The following is a 5,764-nucleotide window of genomic DNA, read 5'->3' as shown; positions in this document are numbered from 1 at the left end:
GTAAATGTTTTTTTTTTCCTTTCTATGTTTTTATTTTTTTCAGTTTATTGTTCATTATATCATTATTTTGTTTTAATTTGGTGTTATGTTTGTGACTTAAATGTGTGACGTCCTAAAAACCTGAAGGTATGAGTTTCCCAGACTGACATGAAGGCAGCATTGTCTGTGATTGAGCGTTTCAGAATGTTTTTATTTTTTTTTTTTTTTTTCTTCAGGACTCATTGAGCAGATAGCATAGTTAAACCAGTTGGTGGCAACAAGTAAAATTTAAAAACAATACATGTGACTGCTTTTGAGTGAGTCATTGAATCACTAATTTAACTAATTCATTCAAAACACTAAATCATTAAGGAACTAACTGTCTTTAGAAGAAAGTTACTAAAAAAGGTCAGATTTTTTTTTTTTCATCTTCTTTATATTAGTAACACATCTCTTGAACTAGCATCAGCAAATCCCGTATCTGTCGACTATGGAATAAGATAACTGTGAGAATATTTTAAATAGAGCACAAACAAGCAAAAAAAAAAGAGGGCTCTTATATATGCATAATGTGATTCTGATCTATCCTCATGAACATGTCTTGTTCCTTTGCCATGTCTCCAGTCATACAGTGTTTTCTGTCAAACTCCAAGGCAAAGAAACAAACAGCTTGAAAACCGGTGTGAACTTAAAACACTCTTATCGTTCATCAGTCTATATCTCTAGCCAAATGTTTGTTTGCACAGCTGCAACTTCTGTTTTTCAGTGTTTATTTAATGCAGGCAAAGTTTCAACCCCGGTTTTTTTTTTTTTTTTTTTTTTTTTTTTATCGTCGGCCCTTTGAAACAAACATGGACTTGTTATTTTAATGACTTCAACCCATTTACTGTGTCTGTCTTTTATACTTCACTTGTGGAAAGTTTGCTTCTTTCTTACTTAATTGAACAATTACCTTGCCGGGTAAGTTCACCTAAAAAATAAGAATTATGTTGTCATTCACTCACCCCCACTTCATCCCAAATCCAGAAGTTTCATTTTTGGGTGAACTATCCCTAGCAGCAGTAAGATTTTATAATAGAGTCTGGCAAACTCATACATTGTACAGGATGATCAGTGTTGAAGTTTAGTAACCTAAGTTGCATCACTCATACAAAAGTAACACAGTACTTTTATTTTTAATGGGGTAACAATTTTGTTTATATTAAATAATCACCTTTCTCAATTTTAGTTGGCTGATGCTCTATGGTCGGCTTTGGGGAGCATTACCTACTATATTTTGAAAAAGTAACACATTTTTCAAAAGTGATTATGGAATAAGTGCACAGTGAACGCAAACTATAATTTCTGCATGGGTCAGAATGTGTTCACTTGCATTAATGAATGCGGGTGTGGTAACATCCTTGAAAGAATTTAGGCCACCTCAGAACAGCTGCCTCATCCTTCATCAGGACTACTTCAAACACATCGTTTCCAATCTATTTGAAAGCGAGTGAAAATTATGGGAAGGAAGTGTAATGATGGGGCGGAACAAAAATAAGAAACTTTTTTTTTTTTTTTATTGCTTGTTTGTGAGCTTCACTCATTCAATCATGTGCAATTTGCTGGGGTAATTGAGGTGGGGCGAATAGGAAAGAGTTAAGCAATTAAGAGTTCACGGGTCGCAGCTGTGTTCTGACACGCCGTCATTAGTTTTCTGATGATCTGCTTTTTTCTGTTGCCTCCCTCAGGTTTTCTCAGGCCAGGAGAGAGTTTCAGATTAGAACATCTGGAGTTTCATGTTGAAACGGCATCATTCTCCCACCGAGACCTGAGTGAAACCATTAGGCCAATGAAGACAGAAGAGCAAGTTTGACTGCGCTGACACACGCAGCGTTCCGGTACGCTTTTTAATCACTGCTTATCTGCAGGAGCACAGTTAAACACCTTCCTCTCCCTCAAGCCTAAGCCCTTCATCTCTCTCTCCCTCTGTAATGTCATTGTTTTCAGTTGTACTTTCCTTCCTCTCTCTTTTTCCCTAAGTTTGAGAAAACAGCCTGTGCCGCTGATATGTGTGCCAACTATGACAAAAGCACTGCTGAGGAATGTGCCGTGTGTCTATATGATAGAATGCTGGGTAAATATAGCTGTCGTTTTCATACAGGTCTGTTTCTGCACCATTGTTTTCGCTGACAGAATGAAAACACAAGGCCCAAACAGATGCAGAAGAATAAGGTACGCCGTGCATACGTTCAGTCATCTATTTTCTCTTTTTGTGTTGTTCTGTCTACCGTTTTATTGACCATTACAATTATTTATATATATATATATATATATATATATATATATATATATATATATATATATATATATATATTCTTAAACCCAGGTCCTTTACAAAAATTACAGAGAGAGGAGAATTTTTAGCTCCTTTTAATCAAAAACATTTTAAAGAGAATTTCTAGACATGTATTAAAGAGAATACATTCAGATATTTTCTCTCCATTCAATAGATTTCAATGGGCCTCAGTGTTTCTTCGACTGCTTTGACTTTATATGGACAAAACAATTGAAACATTCTTTGAAATGTTTCATTTTATTTTGTGTTTTACAAAGAAAAGTCAGTTATACAGGTTTCAAATTACCTGATAGTGAACTTTAAAGTCAAGCTTAGTCCTGTTATGACATTTTGATAAATTACCAAAAAAAAAAAAAAAGACTCAAACATGGATGAATCATTCAAAGTAAGGTCAGTGACAAGCATTTAAGTCTCTTCCCATTCTGGGAATTGTCCCAGAGTTGTCATTAAGAGGGCAGTGTCATGTAGGTCTGGGATACCACCCTGTGATTTCTGTCTAGTTCTGTATCTCAGTAGTTCGGCTCATATGTGACATTCTCATCCACTGCATCACAAGTGGTATTTCCTGTTGACATTAGATCAAGCAGAGGGCTGGGAACAGAGGAAGCTGACTAATTGATGGATCGATTGCTTATCAACACAGCAAATCAGTGAAACTGGTATTAAGCTTTCCCTCTTAACAAGTAATTCACAGCACAGTTAATAGAGTAGGTCATCCAAAAATAAAAATGCTGTCATTATTTACTCACCCTCATGTCATGCCATCTATGCAACGCAGAAATCTGTATGCAGCTCTTTTCTAAAGACAGCTACAGTACAAAACTGTAAAAGCTATCTGTCTGATTTGTGCATTATTTCCTGTAATATCACATTATACAGTAGCTTAGTGTGAAGAACAGACTTAAACATACTTGTTTTCAGTCATAATCTTTCTCTGCCAAAGCTTTAAATAAAGACACATTCACATGTCATTCCTGTAGCTCGAGCAGTAGAGTGTAAAACTCTTGCAAGTTGTTTTGGATAGAAGCATCTGCCAAATGCATAAATGTAAATTTTGTCAGTATTGATGCCAAAATTTCATGGAGAGTAAAACTTGGATTATTGTGAATTTCCCCTTGAAAAACACCCTAATTTTCTGTTTTTTCTGCCCACACAAAGCTATCACACGACTTCAGAAGACTCAGGCATGAGTTATTATTTGTCCTGATTTATAATAATGATAATTATTATTATTTTTTAAAAGTGGCTAGACACTATCTCTGATTCTCTCTTTTATGCACAGCTAAAACACCAAAGCTTACCAATGCAGAAAAAATAAAATAAAAAATAAATTAATTAATCTGCTCTACCCAAAATGCATTGAGTAGTTCTGGTGTGATTTCTTTTTAGAGTTCAAATATTACAGTACATATCATATGACTTATTTATGCTGTATTGATATAATTTAATCTGAGCTGGTCCAGAACAACTTCCTGTAAAACTGTTTTCAGTCAAACTATATTAGACATGACTGGCACACATTGACATTAGCTCTTCCATAAACGTCACTTCTCATAGAATGACTGGCTGTGGCGGATCATTTGAGAGATTAGTTCAGTATCAAAACAAACTGTCCCGTCTTTGTACAAACAATAAAGGATGGTTGCACATTTGAGCATTTTTATATATATAAGAACTTTATATACAGAACTTTGGTTTTCTGCTTTTTTCTGTTCTGTTGTTTGTTTTATCTTGTTTTCTTCTCTTTTCTCTTTTTTTTCCCTCTCTTGACAGTGACAAAGGAAAGGAAAACAGAATTAACCTTGTCTGGCTAAAGTCATCTTTTCCTCTCCTTCCTCTCGTAGCTCATACAGACATAACCTGCCCGGCCCGGAGGGCAGGAGACACACAGAGGGAGAGAGAAAGAGACACGGGTGAGGGCAGGAGAGCGGGTAAATAAACAGAACAAACTACAAACCCCTGTGAGCACTGATACCCAGCTTTCCCCTCAGATCATTCCCTCGTCCACCCTTTAAACACCAGCTGGTGGACCTGAACCCCGGTGGAGGCCTCGATCCCTTACAAATGTTTGGATTACAGGAATGACCCGCTGAAGGAGTGTTTCACTGTTAAGTGGGACATTATTCTTGTGGGCTACTCTCGGGCAGAAAGCAAATTCTATACCTGTTTTGGCATAAAGGTTTCAGTGTACATGTACAGTATGTGTCAACAAAGAGCTCCTTGTATTCGAAGTGAACTCGCACACATTTTCAAGTAAAGAAAAGATGAAAAGGGGGGAAAAAGACCAACATCGCCTAGATGGAGTCAGTCAATGGAGCCGTCAAGTTATCAGTTAACTCCAGTGGCATGTAGTCAGTGGAGCAGAGCAGGAGAGAAAGAAGCGGAGGAGAGGGGAAGAAAGGACAGGAGGGGAGGGCTGAAACAGGACACTGGTTTAGGGTGCGACGGCTGAGTTGAGCTCTTATCAGCACTTCTCTCTCAATTACACCGCTAACGCTACTCTCTCACTCTCTTTATTTCAATCTCCACTTATCTGTGTTGCTTTCTTACCTAGTGCCTTTGCAAAAGGGCAAATTACGTGAAAGACGAGACAGCATTTGAACAGATCCCAAACTGTGAGCTCAATGAGGGGGTTTGTGTGTGTGAGAGGGAGAGAGTATTGAAATTTTGTAAATCTATTTTATAAATTTACCTCTGACAATCTTAATGAATAACTTCCAAAATAGCAGAAGCTTTGTTTTCAAAACTGTTTAAAAAAAAAAAAAAACTCTGCCTGCAACCATATAGGGGTTTTTAGAGGTTTTAAGTATAGAGTATTTTTATTTTTATTTTTTTTATTTTTGGAAGGTATAAGTAGCAAATAAAATACAAAAAACTTTAGTCTGTATCTTTCTTTTTTTTTTTTCTTTTTCATTGAAAAATACTCAAGCATTCATATATATATATATATATATATATATATATATATATATATATATATATATATATATATATATATATATATATAATATTTAAAAAATATATAAAAAATATCTTGGTGTTTTGGGGAAAACTGATTTTTTTTTCAGCATTCTTTTAAATAATAAATAAATAAGCAATAAACTAACAATTAATAAACAATGAACAACATTTATTTGAAGTAGATTTTTCTTTATTCTTTATTTTTTTTACATTTTTGCTGTCATAAAACAATCTTAGAATAGAATTTAGGTGCAATGTACATATGACAAAACTAATATCTAACTAACTTTCTTAAAAAAAGTTATCAATATTTGTGTGTGTGTGTGTGTGTGTATATATATATATATATATATATATATATATATATATATATATATATATATATATATATATATATATATATATATATAAATAATTTATTTTGTATTTTTTTTAATTAAACTGGGATTTGTCACCAGTTTTATCACTACAGTTTAGTACAGTTTTATC

At 34.5% G+C, this 5,764-nt stretch overlaps 1 long non-coding RNA gene across 1 annotated transcript; it reads left to right on the top strand.

The window, feature by feature from the left end:
* Positions 1-1,511: 1,511 nt before the first annotated feature.
* LOC122138383 lies at positions 1,512-5,100 on the top strand. The gene is made up of 4 exons (XR_006155518.1): positions 1,512-1,856; positions 2,120-2,190; positions 4,159-4,227; positions 4,306-5,100. It is a non-coding gene; the product is annotated as an uncharacterized LOC122138383 (long non-coding RNA).
* Positions 5,101-5,764: the final 664 nt, after the last annotated feature.

The sequence above is a fragment of the Cyprinus carpio genome, chromosome B9 (assembly GCF_018340385.1).
Source record: "Cyprinus carpio isolate SPL01 chromosome B9, ASM1834038v1, whole genome shotgun sequence".
Classification (NCBI taxonomy): domain Eukaryota; kingdom Metazoa; phylum Chordata; class Actinopteri; order Cypriniformes; family Cyprinidae; genus Cyprinus; species Cyprinus carpio.
The sequence above is the reverse complement of the archived record's forward strand: the minus strand, read 5'-3'. Positions and strand labels throughout refer to the sequence as shown.